The sequence below is a fragment of the Lolium perenne genome, chromosome 4 (genome assembly GCF_019359855.2).
Source record: "Lolium perenne isolate Kyuss_39 chromosome 4, Kyuss_2.0, whole genome shotgun sequence".
Taxonomy (NCBI): domain Eukaryota; kingdom Viridiplantae; phylum Streptophyta; class Magnoliopsida; order Poales; family Poaceae; genus Lolium; species Lolium perenne.
The window spans coordinates 4248810-4269405 of NC_067247.2; the positions used below are offsets into that span (position 1 = coordinate 4248810).

The 20596-nt window shown below is 46.0% G+C and overlaps 1 pseudogene; it reads right to left on the bottom strand.

Annotated features, from left to right (window-relative positions):
* Positions 1 to 305: 305 nt before the first annotated feature.
* LOC139830433 (uncharacterized) lies at positions 306 to 2853 on the bottom strand (annotated as a pseudogene).
* Between the last annotated feature and the right edge of the window lie 17743 nt (positions 2854 to 20596).

The following is a 20596-nucleotide window of genomic DNA, read 5'->3' on the forward strand; positions in this document are numbered from 1 at the left end:
TCGCCCTGTTGCCTTAGTCCTTCCCGTGGTGACGATGGAGGTGGTGGTTACGACTAGCAGTCAGGCACACGGTGGAGGTGGTGGTTACGACTCAGGCCAGAACAGTCAGGCACACGGTGGAGGTGATGGTAACTCAGGCGTCGGGAGGGGTGGGGAACCCGATCTATCAAGGTTGTCAAGAGGAGGATGGTCCTCGCGATTTTTGCCCCGGGTGCTACGTCTTCGACAATGGTCGTACGTATAATGTTGCAATCCATCAGTTTCCGCGTGCGTGCTTGCGTTTGATCAGTACATGAAGCTGCTGCTATTGCACGTGCCCATCTCGGCAGATTGTTCGGTACATGCGTATTTTGGTCCAACCGAAAACAAACTCACGGAGCTACAATTACCGGATCGATAAGCTTGCACAAGAACAAAATATACTCGAAATACCAACAGTTTGAGAATTTTGATTAATCAAAAGAACACACACACATTTCCTGGAGCAGTATCTGTGCGTACAAGCTGACTTGCGCTTATTTATTGATGCTGAGTGCTTCGAATACCATAACGATCAACCAGATCTTGTTCTTCGACTGTGAATGAACACACATAATTGCTGCTACTTGCATGTGGATATGATACCATTGAAGCAGCAGGACGCTTAAGTGTGGCAGCACGCAGAAGGGGCAGCAGGGTCTTTTGGTTCCTGAGATTGATGGCTCTCTCCGTCTTCCAGCTTCAACACAGGTTTTCCCTTATGCTGGTCAACTTGCTCCTGCAAGTGCTGCTTCACTGATTCGCTGTAGGAGCCCTTCAACACGACCTCCTTGAGGCTCCACAGATACTCTAGCCCAGAAAGTTTCAGTGACGACTCCGTACTAGAGCAATGGACCACCAGCACCTCAACATGTTTTGCTATCCAAATTCCAAAAGCAATCTCTAACTTGTAGATACCACAATCAATCTTGAGGACTAAGGATCCCGAGCCTTGCCATCCTGCTCTATACTTCGTATAATAACGGAGCTCACAATCTTGAGTCGGCTTGACACAAATATGACGAAACAGAACTTGATTGGGAAATTCGGCAAAGCTGTCAATGTCATCTTGGGTCGATATTCTCAGCCCGAGATTTTGCTTTGTGAGATTCCTTAGATTGTCAAACTGCTTGATCCAGACCCACGGTACATGCACATTCCCATGTCCATCCCCGTTGTATAGCTTAAGGCTCTTTAGGTTCTTGGGTAGGCTAGAGAACATGGCACCCGTACATGAAAAGAAACTTGCTCCATCATCATTCTTGTCGAGATGCACTGACAATGACTTGAGATGGCCGTGGCCCAAGATGTTACAACACAAATCCTGCCAGTTTTCCCGGTTGATGCCGCACACCCGAGCTTGCGCAGCTGTGTAAGCTTGTTGAGCTCTTTGAGGATGGACTTCCCACGTGCACCACCCACATTCACAACACCAAAAGTTTGTAAGGCCGTCAACTTCCCGATACCTGCAGCAGGTGCCTCAACACCGAAATTGACATCAATCTGTTGGCTTGCACACAACTTCTTCTTGGACCACCAACTGCAGGAGTATGATACCACTGCATTGCGCGCCTTGCTCCTACATGGAGCTCCTGTAGTTGAGGCCCGGTCATCATCCTCTGCTTGTGGTCTTCTGCTAGTATCATCATAGTTTATGCTCATGCCATCATCCCCTGCTGGTGGTGGTTGGCTTCTGATTGTGCCTTCACCATCTGTTCTCATCAAGCTGTTGCTGTCCATTGTGCCAACACCATCTTCCTCTGACGACAAGCTGTCCTCTGATGATGTTGATTCACAGTCGTCCTCATCTGGGGATGGTCGGGCTGCATTGCCACCTTCACTCGATGTTACATGAGTGGTACCAGCACGAACATATTGCAATTTTACTAGCTTGATAATGGAATGTGGCAGTATGGCTATTTTGGTGTGTCTGATATCTAGAGTCTGCAATTGCCTCAATCCACCCAATGAATCTGGCAGACGGGTAATATCTTTGCATCCACGCACAGAGAGAAACTTGAGACGAGGCAATTGCTTCCCGATCTGCTCCAGGACATGATCCGTCAAACCTGAGTCTGTGTCCTCCAGATCAAGCACCCGAAGCAGTTCCATATTGATATCATTAGAGATGAAGAATGACCTCCACGCCCCAAACACAGTCAAAGACCGTAGTCGTGTGAAGTCGATGCTTTTGAATACAATCTCGTCTCCGTCCCAACTATTCCTTATGGTGAGGTGTTGTCCGGCACGTTGAGAGTTGATGCTGCAACATCCCTCAAGGGAAAACACAAGGTTATCTTCCATGGGCCGTGAGATTATGTATTCACGGAAGAAACCATTGACTTGGCACACATCATCATCGACTTCGTCATTGCTGCTTGGTGTCTGTGTCAACTGGATTATGCTTGACTCAACAAGATCAGCATACAACTTTTCACCATTCTCTTCCGCGGTACCACCACCAGATGTGTCCCTCGAGTAACCCTCGGCAATCCACCGTCTTAGCAAACGCCTTCGCCGAATTCTCTTGTCAGCTGAAAAGACTGAGAGATAGAAGATACATGGCTTGAGTGAATCTGGACAAGCATCAAAGTAGGATTGCATCCAACTAAATAGATCTTTCAATTCATTGAATCTTGGGTCTGTCTCCAGCCTGCCCATAAAGTCATCACATATATCACCTAATATGGTTGCCAAGGCTGCTTCTGTCTGATACTTACTGTATGTCTTCGATATTTCCTGGGCTATAACAGATATTACTTGGGGAAGTCCACCACACTTGGCGATGATATGTTTTACACGATCCATCTTGGAAGCCAATCCTCGCCAAGAGCCCCTAGCTATCTGAAATTCGGAAATTATGTATATTATAAAAAGTCTGTTTGGAAGCAACATTAACTAAGTTCTGTTAAGATCATTTTGATTCTATCGCCAAAATCAAGTTTTAACTACCAAACGGGCAAGAGGTCTAAATCAGTTCTGAAGAAATAAATTTCAGTATGGAATGGAGAATGCATGCAACGAAAGAACACTGCTACTTACGATTAAACGATTGAAATAATGTATGAAAAAATGAACATATAAGGAGCTCCATAGTATATTATGTTGGAATTTGATGTTGGGCTTTCCATAGTCAATACAAATTCTGAAATTCTCATTGGCCGATTCTTTAGTCCCACATTCCTATTCGAGAGGGAACTCCTTATATAGAGGATGGTCACTAGTAGAGAATAGCCTACTAGTGGTGTTGCATTTTGGACACTAGTGGCGTGCATCCGACAAGCCACCAATATGACACCAGTTGTAACAATTATGTTAACAATTACTGGTTGGGTGGTGCCCCCCACGCCAATAATAGTGGACCTACTAGTGGTGTGCCCATGTTGGCACGCCACTGCCAAAATCTACTAGTGGAGTGGGTTCCACACCCGACAAGTAATATATGTGCACACCACTATTTATAATTTTGGGCAGAAAAAAAGGCACACAAAATTTACGCGGGAAAATGCACGCCGACCCTGGCTATGCCACGACCGGCTCCTTCTTCGGTCTGAACGCCTGCGGCTCCATCTTCGGCTGTTTTTCCTTCTTTAGCTGTCACAAATAAAGCTGGACCCGTGGTGGAGAGGGCAGCGCCTCATCCTTGGGCGGCTGGAAGACGATGCCTAGTGTAGACCGCCACGAAGTCACATAAGACCCGCGTCGCGAGAGCGGTGGTGCCGAACCCCCCTCCGGCTTGGGGATAAGGAGAGGTATCCCCGAGCGTCAGGAGGTAGAGGATCCCGAGCACCGCGAGGAAGACACCGAGCTTTCCATTGTTGGTGTGGCTGATGTCAGTGCGTCCGATGTCAGTGCAGGTGGCGCAATCCTTGCGTGGCAGTAGTCAAAGACCTCATCGAAGTCACGTGCTCTCTACCACTGGTGCCTCCCCTTCTTGTTCTTCTGGCTGAGCGGGTAAGGGCAGTCGTAGCTGTCGACAGCGGCCCACCACTCCAACGCTAGGAGCTCCAGCCTAAGCTCGTTGTCGGAGTCAAAAGAGTGGTCGGCCCTCTCCTCCTCGGAGAGGGTGACATGGCGCTGGATGATAAGCAACTCTAGGCACCGGCCGGTTGGAGCGGTGGCACGACGAGGCCGCCCTCGCTAATGTGCCAACCACCATGAAAGCTACTGTCCGCCGAGATGAGGAGCCGGTATTGGGCATGTGAGGCTAGCTCCTCCCTGCGCCACCGCTACTGGCCTCGTCGTTGTTCGCCATCGTTGTTATGCGTCGGTGAGTGGAGCAGTTGGAGGGGAGAGAGCGGCCGTGGAATATGATGGGCGCCTCCTCGCCGGTAGGGGGAATATATAGTGGCCAAAGATGCCAACCGGCCATGGCATTAACCACGTCGTTGCCGCGTAGGAAGGCGCATCGTCGACGTGTGGGAAAGTGGCTGCGCCCTCATCGATAAATGGCCAGGTGGGTGCGCCATTTAGTTAGGCTATCTGGCCGGCTCGTTGAGAGGCTGCTGGGGCTAGCCCACAGGCACACGGGTCAACTTTCTCAAAATGCACGCGGGTTCCCCAGGCTGGCGCCAGACGTTTTTTCACGGCAACGATGCGGGATGCCAGGTGCACACACGTACACGCCACTAGTCATGTCGACAGTAGTGGCGTGATAAAAAGTATAGAGCCACTATTAAAGTGTGCTTGGCCACACCCGAGGGCCCCACATAATAGTGGGGTGGCCCACTTGGTTGCACACCACTAATGCACACTTAGTGGTGGCGTTACACTTCCTACCAGTGGCCTACAAAACTCCCTTATTACAATATCTCTACTAGTGGCACTAGTGGAAAATGGGGCAACCATCTAAGCCTTTAGTACCGGTTCCCTTACGAACCGGTACTAAAGGGACCATTTGTACCGGTTTGAGGGCTCAGGCGGGCGAGGAGCTTTGGTACCGGTTTGGGAGGGGCTTTCGTACCGGTTCATGTTAGGAACCGGTACGGAAGGTTTTCGGCCAAAATTCAGGCGCACGGTGGGGCCAGGGCTGGACCTTTGGTACCGGTTCAGGTTAAGAACCGGTACTAAAGGGTGCCTCCTATATGATCCACACGCCCCGGCCCCCAACCCGATCAACCCCTTCTCATTTTCTCCCCTCTCTCTCACATTTCTAAAAATTTTGCACCTCTCACACTCCAACAAATTTTCATTTTTTCTCCACCATTTTAACAAGATTAATGACCTCCATCTATCCAAGGGTTAGCAATATCATCATTTCTTCCGGCGTTCCTAATTTAGCTCATTTCTTTGGTAGTTTTAACTCGTACTATTTTTCTAGTGCTAGCAAGGTGTTTGATGAAATGCCTAAGTTAGGGATTTTTTTTATGCAATTTGAGCTCAAATTATAGTATGTTTTGTAGGTTTTAGTATCATCCCCGTCCTCACCGCCGTCGATCGCCAGCGTCGTCCCCTAGCCGGCACCGTACCACCTCGGTGAGCCTCTTCTTTTTTATAAAAAAAATTTAGTTTTATGTGATGAACTTGAATATTAATTAAGTTGGTCACTCATATATCCATGATGTTGTGTAATTAATGATTTTTGATATACATATATAATGCAGATGAGTCGACAATGGATGTACGGTGACCGGTGCCATCCCGACTTCATTAATGGCATGCATTATTTTCTCAACGTGGCTGAGGCAAACAAGCAGTCGAATGGTTTCATCTATTGTCCATGTAGTTCCTGTAAGAATATGAAGGATTACTCTACCTCAAAGACCATTCACGTCCACCTGCTGGAGAACGGTTTCATGCCCAGCTATAATTGTTGGACCAAGCATGGAGAAAGAGGGGTTATATTGGAAGACAACGAAGAAGAAGAGGATAGTGACAACTATCCTATGTTCACTGAAGACGGTGATAGTAGAATGGGGGAAGACGAAGCTGAAGAAGAGCCCATTTTTGATGAGCCGATATTTGATGATTTGGGTCGGGCCATTCTTGATGCGAAGATAAACTGCGGAAGTGAAAAGGAGAGGTTGAAGTTGGAGAAAATGTTAGAGGATCACAACAAACTGTTGTACCCAAATTGCGAAGATGGCCAGAAAAAGCTGGGTACCACGCTGGAATTGCTGCAATGGAAGGCAGAGAACGGTACTTCTGACAAGGGATTTGAAAAGTTGCTGAAAATAATAAAGAAGATGCTTCCAGGGGAGAACGTATTGCCCTCTAGTACGTATGAAGCAAAGAAGGTTGTCTGCCCTCTAGGATTAGAGGTGCATGCATCAATGACTGCATCCTCTACCGCAAGGAGTACGAGAATTTGAATGCATGCCCGGTATGTAGTGCATTGAGGTATAAGATCAGGCGAGATGACCCTGGCGATGTTGAGGGCGAGTCCAACCCCAGGAAGAGGGTTCCTGCGAAGGTGATGTGGTATGCTCCTATAATACCACGGTTGAAACGTTTTTTTCCAAAACAAAGAGCATGCCAAGTTGTTGCGATGGCACAAAGAGGATCGTAAGAAAGATGTGATGCTGAGACACCCCGCTGACGGGTCGCAGTGGAGAAAAATCGACAGAGAGTTCAAGTCATTTTCAGATGACGCAAGGAACTTAAGATTTGGTCTAAGTACAGATGGCTTTAATCCTTTCGGGGAGCAGAGCTCCAGTCATAGCACCTGGCCAGTGACTCTATGTATCTATAACCTTCCTCCTTGGTTGTGCATGAAGCGGAAGTTCATTATGATGCCAGTGCTCATCCAGGGCCCGAGGCAACCCGACAACGACATTGATGTGTACCTTAGGCCATTGGTTGAAGAACTTTTAGAGTTGTGGCGTGAAGAAGGTGTACCTGTGTGGGATGAGCACGAACAAAAGGAATTTAACCTACGAGCGTTGTTGTTTGTAACCATCAATGATTGGCCTGCTCTTAGTAACATTTCAGGGCAGTCAAACAAGGGATACAATGCATGCACACACTGTTTAGGTGAGACTGACAGTATATATTTTGGAAACAAGAATGTGTACCTTGGGCATCGTCGATTTCTTCCAAAACAACATCACGTAAGAAAGAGAGGAAAGCATTTCGGAGGTGAGGCAGATAACCAAACGAAGCCTACCCGCCCTACTGGGGAAGTTATATATGATATGGTCAAGGATTTAAAAGTGATCTTTGGAAAGGGTCCTGGCGGACAATCTGTTCCGCATGATGTTGACGGACATGTACCCATGTGGAAGAAGAAGTCGATATTTTGGGAGCTACCCTACTGGAAATTCTAAGAGGTTCACTCTGCAATCGACGTGATGCACGTGACGAAAAATCTTTGCGTGAACCTGCTAAACTTCTTGGGCGTGTATGGGAAGACAAAAGATACACCGGATGCACGGCAGGACCAGCAAAGTATCCACGAAGGAAACAACATGAATCCAGAGAAGTATCAAGGTCCTGCCAGCTACGCTCTTACCAAAGAGGAGAAGGAGATCTTTTTTGAAGTCCTGAGTAGCATCAAGGTCCCGTCTGGCTTCTCGTCGAATATAAAGGGAATAATAAACATGTCAGAGAAAAAGTTTCAAAACCTAAAGTCTCATGACTGCCACGTGATTATGACACAATTACTTCCGGTTGCATTGAAGGGGCTTCTGCCGGAAAATGTTCGAGTACCCATTGTGAAGCTATGTGCGTTCCTCAATGCAATTTCTCAGAAGGTGATCAATCCACTTACTCTACAAAATTTACAGAAGGATGTGGTGCAATGTCTAGTCAGCTTCGAGTTGGTGTTCCCACCATCCTTCTTCAATATTATGACACATCTCCTAGTTCACTTGGTCGAAGAGATTGGCGTTCTCGGTCCTGTATTTTTACACAACATATTCCCCTTTGAGAGATTCATGGGAGTCTTAAAGAAGTACGTTCATAACCGTGCTAGGCCAGAAGGAAGCATCTCCAAGGGCTATGGAACAGAGGAGGTCATTGAGTTTTGTGTTGACTTTATTCCTGACCTTAAGCCGATCGGTGTTCCTGAATCGCGCTATGAGGGGAGACTGCGTGGAAAAGGCACACTAGGAAAGAAAGCAACAACGTGTCTGGACAGACATTCTTTCACTCAAGCACACTACACAGTTCTACATAATTCCATCCTGGTGGCTCCGTACAAAGAGGAACACAAGGATATCTTACGCTCTAAATACCCGGAGCAACGTGAAGATTGGATTGATGGAGAACACATGAAGACTTTCGGCGGTTGGTTGCAAACACGTCTCATGAATGTCACTGATGACGAGCAGCTATACTTGTTGGCCAAGCAACCATCTTCGACTATATCGACTTTTCAAGGGTACGAGATTAATGGGAATACATTTTACACGTTCGCCCAAGATAAAAAGAGCACCAACCAAAACAGTGGTGTCCGCTTTGATGCAGCAGATGGCAATGGGAAGAAGGTCACATATTATGGGTACATAGAGGAGATATGGGAACTTGACTATGGACCTAATTTCAAGGTCCCTTTGTTCCGGTGCAAATGGTTCAACCTGAAAGACGGGGTACAGGTAGACCCGCAGTACGGAATGACTACAGTGGATCTCAAGAATCTAGGGTACGACACCGAACCATTCGTCCTAGCCAGTGAAGTGGCTCAGGTTTTTTATGTGAAGGACATGTCTAGCAAACCGAAGAAAAGAAAAGAAAGGCAAGAGGACACATCATACGATGAGCCAAAGCGGCACATAGTTCTTTCAGGAAAAAGAAACATCGTGGGAGTAGAGGACAAGACAGACATGTCAGAAGATCATAATAAGTTTGATGATATTCCACCCTTCAAGGTAAAAACTGACCCAAGCATCATCTTAAATAATCAAGATTGTCCATGGTTGCGTCGCAGTCAGAAGAAAGGGAAACACACGAAGAAAACTCAGAAGACTAGCTAGATAGGGATCATAACTTGTGTATCTCAATATGGAAATCACTTTTGTGTAATGATGTTACTGTATGTAAGATATTAACAATGGAGATGGTTGGCTTGTTTTACTAGTTAAGTAGCTTTCACGGGCTTGCAGGGAAATTTTTCCGAGGCGGGACTTCCGAATATGCCATAGGGCATGTGCACCAAGGGCATATTCGAGAAGTTCCGCCACGGGAGATTTCCCCACCCTTTCCCCGATATTGTTAGAGGAGGTGGAGTCTTTCACGGGCTTGCAGGGAAATTTTTCCGAGGCGGAACTTCCGAAGATGCCATAGGGCGTGTGCACCAAGGGCATCTTCGAGAAGTTCCGCCACGGGAGATTTCCCAACCCTTTCCCCGACATTGTTAGAGGAGATGGAGTCTTTCACGGGCTTGCAGGGAAATTTTTCCGAGGCGGAACTTCCGAAGATGCCATAGGGCGTGTGCACCAAGGGCATCTTCGAGAAGTTCTGTCACGGGAGATTTCCCAACCCTTTCCTCCATCCATGGGGATGAAACTCTCCCTACCTGCTTGTTGATCTGCTTGCCAAGGCGTATCGGTGTTCCTTTTATAGGCACGGCGCCGCTTCAGCTTTGTCTTGTTCCCCCGACACGGCGTCGTGCGCTACATGATTTATCTCATCGAGCAGGGCGTCCTTATCCTGCCGACAGCTTTAGTACCGGTTGCACCCACCAGCCGGTACTAAAGGTCCCCCACGCATCCTTATCGCACCGACAGTTTTGTTACATGACAGAAAAACCACCTTTAGTACCGGTTGTACCCACCAGCCGGTACGAAAGATTACCCACGCGTCCTTATCCCACCGACAGTTTTGTTACATGACAGAAAAACCACCTTTAGTACCGGTTGCACCCACCAGCCGGTACTAAAGGTTAGGGTTAGGGTTAGGGTTAAGTTTCCCGCGCCATTGCATTCCCGCCTATTTTCTTCCCGCGCTTTCCACCGGTTCCCGCCTCTGTCTTCCCACCTCCGTCATCCCGCCATTATTTCACTATATATATGTAGGCTTGGCCTCCATTTACATATCACATCTAGACTCATATCTGCAAACCTCAGCATTCTCTCCCATGGCTTCCATCGTATCTCTAACCCCCCGGGAGGCGGAGGCGCTTTGCGCCTCGAACTACCCCTGCCCGCCGGGCTACCGCGTCCCGACCGGTTGGGTCTTGAGCGTCGGAGTCGTACCGGTCCCTCCTGTCCCTCTAGGTGTGGCGCGCGAGATGGCCATCACGAACCACTACTACTTCGAGCTCACGCCAGAGCAGCGGAGGAATCCCCAGTGGCATCCCGACTACAGCCCGACTTGGGAAAGCTTCTTCATCAATCGGCGTGAGAGTGCGCTTGCCAGGCACGAGGAGGATGGCCCGCCTCGTTCGAACTTCAACGAGGCCGGCCGTCAGCTGTGGTGGCGCGGCCGGACTCTCCAGGGCGTCATGGCCTACCGTGGCCCCCGCCTGCGCTACCCTCAGTCCCAGCCCACGCGTGCTCACCCGCCGAGGTTCGACTACCGCGACCCCGATGCCAGCGACGATGATGACCGCGACTACGACGACTACAGTGGCGACTACTATAGGGCTAGGCACGACTATGACTGAATGACTCCAACTGGCCATGTATCTTAATTTTCAGTTGAGCTATGTACTTTTAATTCGAGTTCAATTTTAATAAAATTTTATTCCCGCCCTTTCTTTCCCGCCCTTTTTCTCCCGCGCGGCGTTGTGGCGGGAAACTTTCCCGCGCGACGTCGTGGCGGGAAACTTTCCCGCGCGGACGGCGGGAGTAAAGAAAAGAAATAGAAAAGAAATAGAAAAGAAATAGAAAAATAAGAAATAGAAAAGAAAAGGAACATAAAAGAAAAAGAAAACGAAAAGAAAAAGAAACAGCAAATAAGAAATAGAAAATAAGAAATAGAAAAGAAAAGAAAAAAGAGAAATAGAAAATAAGAAATAGAAAATAATAAATAGAAAAGAAAAGAAACATACAAGAAAAGAAAAAAGAAAAGAAAAAGAAACAGAAAAGAAAAAAGAAACAGAAAAGAAAAAAGAAATAGAAAAGAAACAGCAAAAGAAAAGAAAACAGCAAAAGAAAAAAGAAAACAAAAAAAACCCTTTGGTACCGGTTGGTTCCACCAACCGGTACGAAAGACCTAGGTCCTCCCCCTGTGTTCCCTTCGGCGCGCGAGGCCATCAGTGCCAAAAATCAACCAGATCGAGCCGCGCGCACACAGAGCCTCTCGCCGTCGCCGCGCCGTCGCCCGCAGCTCCACGCGCCGCCGCCGTCGCCATCGCCCGCAGCTCCACGCGCCGCCACCGTCACCGTTGCCCGCAGCGCCACGCCACCGTCGCCCGCAGCAGCAGCGCCGCCGTCGCCGCGTCGCCCGCCGCTCCAACCTCTCCGCGCGCCGGCAACGACGAGGTGAGCTCCTCTCCCTCCCCTTGTCGGCCCTCCGGTGGCGCCCCCACCGTTGCGGCCACCGCCTCCCTCGCCTCGCCTCCTCGGCCGCCGCGCGCCTCGCCGGGAGGAGCCCGCGCGCGCGTCGATCGCCGGCATGGCGCTCGCTGCCGCCCTCCCCTCGCGTACCCGCCACCCGTTCGACGAAATGCCAACGAGGACGGAGACGCCCGCATCGCGGCGGCGTCGGAGGGCGTGCGTGCGCGGACAGACGCCCGATCGCCGGCATGGCGCTCGCAGCACCCTCCCTCGCGTGCGGCCGCCGCCGTGGGCGACTAGGTGGAGCTCGCCGGGGCATCTCCACGCCGTGCGTCCCGCCCGCGTGCCCCTGGTCTGTCGTGCGCCCCGCCCGCGTGCGCCTGCCCTGCAGGTCGACGAGGATGCCGCTGGCCGACACAAACGCTGCCCGCTGCCGCGTTGAGCTTGGTGGCGTGCAGAGCGGCCACGATGGCCATCCGCAGCCTTTAGAGTGTGAGAGAGTTGAGAGAGAGAAGAGAGCGCCGTCCCCTAGCCATCCCCTAGCCGGCACGTACTGTAGAGATGAAGAGAAATAGAGAAGAGTGAGAGGAGGAGGGGCGCCGAGTCCGTGGCGGTGCCGCCGCGACATCGATGAGGAGCGCCGAGTAGAGATGGAGAGAAATAGAGAAGAGCGAGAGGAGGAGCGCCGAGTGTTAGGGTTAGGGTTAAGAAAAAGAGAGAAGAGCGAGAGGAGGAGTGCCGAGTGTTAGGGTTAGGGTTATTGCTTTCTTCATTTCAATGTGTTATGATCATGATATGATGAATGAAATAATTGCTTTCTTAATTTTGTAGTGACATTAAGGTATGGAGGACGGCACCTTCGTCCGAGATGAGTAGGGGGAAGAAGCGGTGCAGAAATTGATCTATGATAGTGCCCGTGGTACGGAACCCGATGGAGATGACAATGAGTTCGAAGACTTTCTGAACGATTTCGGCGAGGGACTTGAGTCTGAACAAATTAGAAGAGACAACGAAGTGTCCATAACAAACTCCGGCGAGGTGTATATTTATGTATCAAGTCTATGTTCATCCGTAGATGCATTCATTTATTTGTATTGCACTTATTAACGAATAATTTTTTCTTTTAGCCTTCTGGATCATCGAGCAAGTCTGTTAAAACAAAACGAGGGCCAACGAAAGTGCTAAAGGGCGAGGGCAGGTTAGCCCTCACGGCATTTAAGGCTAATGGTGAACCGGAGCATCCCAAAGAGCACTGCCGCACATTTACAAATCAAGCCAGAGTTCTTGTTAGGGACCATGTACCGATCAGCATTCAAGAGTGGCATAAGCCGAAGAAAGCGGAGACTGAAGCTAGTTATGTCAACGACGTGATGAATTTTTTTCTTTGGGACAGTCTACTGACACGATTCAGCCTACCGGAAGACATGACGGAAGGCCAGAAGAATAAAGTCAAGGAATGGACATGGAAGAAGATGGCCATACAATTCCAGACCTGGAAGAAAAATTTATGGGACAAATATAAGAATGAAGATCCAGTATTCGATGATAATCTAGTGAAGATAAAAGATCACTGGCCCGCATTTAAGAGGTATAAACAATCGTCTACTTTTGTGTCCCGATCGGTCACAAATACGAAAAATGCTTCAAAGAAGAAACTTTGGCATCATTTGGGGTCAGGTGGCTACAAGACTGCCATTCCGAAGTGGACAGCGTTTGAAAATAAACTGATGGATGCAGGAATCACTCCACAGACATGGGACTGGCCCGAACGGTCCAAGTTCTGGTTGTTCGCGCATGGGGCAGGGTTGGACCCAAAGACAGGGCTGATCGTTGCGCAGGGAAAATGGAAGGAAAAAAATTGAGGCAATCGTACCGAAGCTTGTAGATGCAATTGAAAAGGTCAGAAAGGGAGAGTACATTCCCGATAGAGAGAATGACGAGCTGACACTCGCTCTGGGGAATCCTGAACACGTTGGACGGGTACGAGCTCGCCCAGGTCTCACCATGAAGGAAGCGTGGCCGGACAGCGCTGACACTTATAGAAGCCGTTCGCGAAAGAAGAAGAAGGAGGCGGACATTGTAGCGGAATTGTTAAATAGGGTGGAGGCGCTTGAGAGAAATCAGAGGGCACCTGATCAGCCGATGTTTCTACAGGATCCTCAAGCCGATGCCGCCCCATCTCAGCGAAGAAGCAGTGTGGGTTCCACACATCTTGACGGATGTGGAGGAAGCTACCCCGTGGATTATGTGACGGAGAAGACAGATTGCGAGCTATATATGTTATTCAGGACCGCGTCTGTTAAGGTGGCGGTTGGCTATGTTTACCCAAATGAAGATGGAGCAACGCACCATCATATGCCCATTCCACCTGGCTGTGTTCGTGTCGGGGTGGATGAAGTTGTTCCGGGTTTTGAAACAGTGGAGCTTGATTTTTCTAGAGGTGACGATGAGAGGACAATTGCCGATGTCAAGCACGGTTTCACCCTATGGCCGAAGAAATACATCGTCCTTTTGCAAAGGCCACCGACTCCTCGTAGCGGTCCACATGAGCAGGAAAGGCCACCGACTCCTCTTGGTAGCGGTCCACATGAGCAGCAAAGGCCATCGACTCCTCCTGGTAGCAGTCCACAGGAGCAGCAAAGTCCACACCTACCTGAGAGAGACCCCAGCGTGAGTCCACCATCTCGAGATCCTCCGCGTAAGACATCGTCTTTTAAGCGGAACGGTACTCCGCCTAGGAAGAGATCTAGAATGGAGAAACCACTGCCGCCTATGGAGAAGTTACCTTGGGAAATGAGTATCGAGGAAAATGAGCAAAGATGTCTGTCCCAGCTGAAATCCTTTTTTGCTAAGAAAGCGCCAGAGATACCTTTTGAGAAGACACTAGATCCGGTGAAAGTTGTGCGTACCGTTGAGAATCTATATGACCCTGTACCATCGCCGCCATCTGACTATAGGCGTTCTATTGAAAGGTCGTATGACGAGATGGTGGAGGCGAAAAAACGCAATCAATCGGGTGTCACAGCGAAAAAAGGGAAACAACAAGTGCACCAGCTTGGAGAACAACCCGTTCAATCGGTCCCCCCTCTCATGGTGTTTGACGAGAAGGCCGTTCAAAGTTCTCGACAATACACCGATTACCCCTTCGCTGAAGTAGAATATAAATTTGTTCAAGGGAAAGATTTGGTCGAGAATCTCAGGAAGCTACCAACAAGTATGCGTAATTTGCATGCGTGGTATAGTAATGCCACAAAGAAAGGGATCGAGTCTATCATGGTGCGAGTTAAGGAAGAGCACTACTTCCAAGAATACTCTGTGAGCGTTGACTTCTGCGAACTCTTTCAGTTATACAATCTCCGGGCCCTCGACAAATCAATCATCAGTTGCTATTGTCTGTAAGTGATTTATTTATGTAATTTGAGAAGTCTTTAGCTCAGCTCGTTCATTGTCTGCAAATTATAATCTTTTGTGCGCTATATTATGCAGATCGAAGATGCTCGAATGCAAAAGGGATGAAATCAAGCACATTGGGTTCATTGACCCGGATACAATGCATGAAAAAACCATAGAGGATCCCATCTATAACAGGGATACACCGGAGACTTTGCTAAGGTTTTTGAAGCGACAACGTGACAAAAGTATAATACTTTGGCCTTACAACTTCAAGTGAGTGTTACTGTCTTATAACACATTCTATTTTGCTCACGAGAAGTTCAAAATTTAACTAATGACTTATATATATGACACTGCTTATTTAACCGTGCGCAGGTTCCACTTTATTCTTATCGTCATTAAAATGTATGAAGGAGAGGTTGAAGTCTTTGACTCACAAAGCAAAGAGGCCATACTATACAAGACGTGTTTTTTTATGCTCAAAAAGTAATTTTAATTCTTATCGGTCTTTTCGGTAATTTCCTAATATCAACTAATTGATAACTCTTTTATGCATTTTCTTTTGTCGGACAGTGTATGGGAAATGTTCATCAAGGAAGATCGGTCCCATGAATGGAAACCGAAGCTGACATGGCGTGCGGCCAAAGTAAGTAGTACTACCTAGGTCCACACACCTTTATCATACTTGATTATTGTTTCATTGAATTATATTCTTGTACAGAAATGCCCGCAATAATCAGAGGGGACTAATCTATGTGGATACTACGTTTGCGAGTTCATCCACAGAATTGTCAGCGAGAGAACGAATAATCAAAGAAATAAAGAGGTACGAAAAAAATATTCACAAATTTATTTTGTTACCATAAGTTGTGCTTAGTTTCAGTAATAATTGTTTGTTTGTGATTTGATATATATACACACACACATAGCTCATGTATTCATTTGTTTCTCATTCTTTTACAGTTGGCAAGAAAGCGGGACATGATCTCAATCGAGGAACGCTTCAAAGCAATTAGCGATGAATTGGCGGGATTTTTCCTTCGGGACGTCATACCGCCATTCGGATAGTTCCACTATGAATGAAGATGTACATGTAACATATAGTTTGACTCGGAGAGTACCACTATGCTACATGTAATAGATAGTATGCCTCGGAGAGGACCACTATATATGCATGAAGATCGATCTTCATGCATACTACTTAGTTTGCGATCTTATGCAATTACATGTGCTATATTATATGCACCAAGTTGCTATGCATCACCTTTATCTTGATGTACTACCTAAACCCAAACGCGTAGCAGGCGCATCGATGCGATATGAAACGGTCTGATACCCCTAAACCCCTCCTAAAACCCTAAACCCTGAATTCTCTGCCGTGGCAGAGATTTCTGCATTTTCTCTGCCGCGGCAGACAACCTTTGGTACCGGTTCATATTACAAACCGGTACCAAAGCTCCCTAGCCCTGCGCCCTCCTGGACGCCCACGTGGAGGCCCTTTAATACCGGTTCGTAAGGAACCGGTACGAAAGGGGGGGGGGGGCTTTTGTACCGGATGTTTTATACCGGTTGCTTAACCGGTGCCAAAGCCTCTCTGCAACCGGTATTGATGAGCGTTTTTCCACTAGTGTGGGTGTTCTATCACTCACCATGGTTTCAGAAAAGGAGTGGCTCACGTGCGCTCCTCCTGCTCACCACGCCACGCCGTTTTTCGTGAATGAGCGAAGCTGATCAGATTATATCCATGCATGTTGTTTGTATTTTTGCTATTCGGGAAAAATAATTGCGATTAATTTGCGTGCCCATTTCTGGATTTTGCTGCTCCCCACGTCTTACCCACTATATAAGCATGCAGACATGAACCTTAGCCGTCACTAGCAATTAAATGGTGAAATATGCAATAAAGTTGGTCGTGTGTATCAACTACTCTCCTTTTCGATTTTTTTTATTTAAAGGAAGTCCGTTGTACAACTCAGCATACATGGATTACCATAAACACACCTATATATCGATGTGCATAGCTATCATGCATTGGCAACCCAGGTGGTCCCATCCATATAGATCTGATGATCCGTGTTTGCATACAACTTGAACTTGAGAGTTTTAGTAATGTTGGTACAAAAATTATTTACCAGACTACCACACAGTGGAACCGAATGCGTATTTTTGTTTACATAGAAATTTATGTATGCCATATGGTTGAGTGTAAACTTTTATAACACGTACCTCTTTGAAGAGACGAAGGGCATCCTTAGCATCTAGGCCCTTAATGTTGTGCACTCTACCTTTGTCAAGCGCGTAATGTGTGCCAACAGTTTCTTCAGTTGTAATGACAATGATGATGCTGCTTTGAGTAGGCTCCGATAAAAAGGCAGCTTTAATCGAATCCCAATCATGAGTGGATCTTAGACCATCGATAACAATAACACAGTCGTATTGCTGAAGAAAGTGACAACACGCTTGAATTGTGTCTTGACCTTCCATGATGCCAACTGCTGCAGTTTCCTGGGCACGCAGATCCTTCGAATAAAAACCCAAAAGCATGCGGCGAGAGAATTCCACCAGATGGAATGGATGAGGCACATCCACCCAGCTCATCTTATGTTGTTTTTCTATGCCGTAAAGAACCAGATAGTCCTTATAATTCTCGTAAATGTTCCTGACAAGTGCTGATTTCCCGACACCAGCAATACCCCAAAGGGAAATCACCCCGAAACTGCTTAGATGTCGGCAAGGACACCTTTTTCTTTCACACGCCCAACAAAGAAACCAGGATCCTGCAAGTAGTAAACAAAACTGTTAAGTTATATTAGCCATGGTATGTACATTTATCCTTTTAGTTTCCTTGAACTACGAAACACTAATCGTTTTGTCTGATTGTATCTGGCCCCATGCTGACAACAGGCACATTACTCACAAAAAAGACACCAAAGTAAGAAAAAAACGAGCATATAGATTGCGTTATTATGCCTGCAATCAACTTCTTAAATCTTACAGCTGTATGAGCGGAAATTAGTGACTACGCAATACTATATATCGTCTGTTCTTGCAAAACCAAATGTGGTATGTATCACTTACAATTTCTGGTGCATTACACAGATATGTGGTTTAGGTGATTCAAAATCATAGTCACAACTTTGCCTACAAATCTAATTATATCAACCTGATGTCACATAAACCACGTACTAATAAAGTAATTGTTAGCCAAAGCTTTATCTTGACCAATCAAACAGAGAGTATGTTTTTAAACAAATGTAGTATAAAGCAATTAGAAGTGGTACTATACTAGCCAAAAGAAATAAATGGAAGTGGTACAATAACGGATTTGCTAAATCTCAGGCGATTAAGATTTTATCACTTTAAATTCTTCTTTCATATTCTGTAACTTTTTACTCACAAAATATGCAACTTCAACCGGGTTTCAATAGAGTTGCACTTTACTCAAAAAAACGTGCAACTACCAACCAATTTCTAAAAAATTGCACTTTTCTCCAGAAATGTGTAACTCTAACCGGTTTTAATACAAGTTGCACTTTTCTCGAAAGTGTGCAACTAACAACTGGTTTTCCATATGAGTTGCATTTTTCTTAAGAAATGTGCAATTAGCACTCGGTATTCGACACGAGTTGGACTTCGCAAGAAATGAACAACTCCGGCCGGTTTTCAACATGAGTTGCACTTATTATCAAGAAGTGTGCAACTAGCAACCATTTCCATATGAGTTGCACTTTTCTCAAGAAATGTGCAACTCAAACCATTTTTAAATACTAGTTGCACTTTCAAGAAATAATGCAACTCGCAACCGATTTTTGAAACGAGATTCACTTTTCTCAAGAAATGTGCGACTTAAATCATTTTTCAATACTAGTTGCACTTTAAAAAAAAACATGCAACTCGCAACCGACTTTTGAAACGAGTTGCACTTTTGTCAAGAAATGTCCAACTCAAACTATTTTCAAAACTAGTTGCACTTTTTTTTATAAAAAAACATACTACTCGCAACCGATTTTTGAAACGAGTTGCACTTTTGTCAAGAAATGTGCAACTCCAACCATTTTTCCATACTAGTTGCACTTAAAAAAAAATGCAACTCACAACCGATTTTTGAAATGAGCTGCATTTTTGTCAAGAAATGTGCAACTCAAACCATTTTTCAATGCTAGTTGCATTTTTTTAAAAGTGCAACTAGTATTGAAAAATGATTTGAGTTGCATATTTCTTGAGAAAAGTGCAACTCATATGGAAATGGTTTCTAGTTAAAGTACTCTTTCGGTATTTCTCCTTGCATGTTTTTCATCGTGTGCTACACAAAGCCCATAAAATAGCAAAAGCTACACATGCTACACAACACCGGAAGGGAAACTGCTCCGTAGCGCTCGGGCGCTACGAACCACCATTTCTCTTAAGGTTTTTTGATCGTGGGCTCAGCCTGTTAAGGCTCGTTTGCTAGCGATGCCAGTCAGTCGAAGCTTCCTTTGTTTCTATCGTTCATCTTTATTTTTCTATGTTCTCTCTTTTTCACATAGGCTTTTTCGTTTCATTTTTTCCCGTTCCTTCACTCCTTCGCTCCCTGCCTTTCACGTAGGTTTCTTTTTCTTCTTTCTAACATTCTTTTTATTTTGTGTTTTTTTTTTCCATTTTTTTCTTTCATATGTTTCCTTTACTTCTTTTTCATTTTTTTTCATTTTTCTTGTCCTTTTACTTTTTATTAAATCATGTTTTTTCATGATTTTTATTCTGTTCCTTATGATTTGAACTTTTTGTCCAGTAGTGCTAATGTTTTGTTCCAGACAGTCTATTTTTTGTTACGATAGGAGTCCTGATTTGTTCCTCGTGTGTTTAATTTCTATTTCGATAATCCTTTTTTGTTTCTTGGAAGCAATATATATTCTTGTTCCTGGGGTAGACGTGATTTGTTCCTTGGACGCAATATCTTTATTACCGGAGTAGACGTGATTTGTTCCTCAGACTTGTTCCTTGAGTAGACGAGATATGTTCCCGGATGCAATATTCTTATTCCCGTTGTAGACAAAATTTGTTTCTATGACTCAATTTTTTTGTTCCCTGAGTATATAAGATGTGTTCCTCGGACGCGGTATTCTTGTTCCCGGAGTAGACGAGATTTTTTTTCTCCGACGCAATATTTTTGTTCCCTGAGTACACGAGATGTCTTCCTCGGACGCAATATTCTTGTTCCCGGAGTAGACGAGATTGGTTCCTCGAACACAATATTTTTTTCCCTAAGTAGATGAGATGTATTCTTCAGACGTAATTTTTTATTCTCGGAGTAGATGAGATTTGTTCCTCGGACACAATACTTTTGTTCCCTAAGTAGACGAGATGTGTTCCCCGAACGCAATATTCTTGTTCCCGGAGCAGACGAGATTTGTTTCCTCGGACATAATATTCTTGTTCCTTGAGTAGTCAAGATTTGTTCCTCGGACACAATATTTCTTGTTCTCTAAGTAGTCGTGATTTGTTCCGCGGATTAAATTTTTGTTCCCCATGTAGTCTTGACTTGTCCGCGGACTACATATTTCCGTGTAGTCTTTATTTGTTCTGTGGACGTCAAACTTTTGTTCCCCGTGTAGTCATAATTTGTTCCATAAGTAGTGATAATTCATCATGTAATTTCCTTGTTCTTCTTAGCACTTTTTAAACTTGTTCTTTTTTTTCAAACATTTTTAATTTTCTTTTTAACCTTGATTTGTTCCTCTTTTGTACACACTTATTTTTTAACTTCTAGAAATAAATAATGCACGGATGGTTTTGTAAAATACATGCAGCACATGGCCAGGACATTTAGA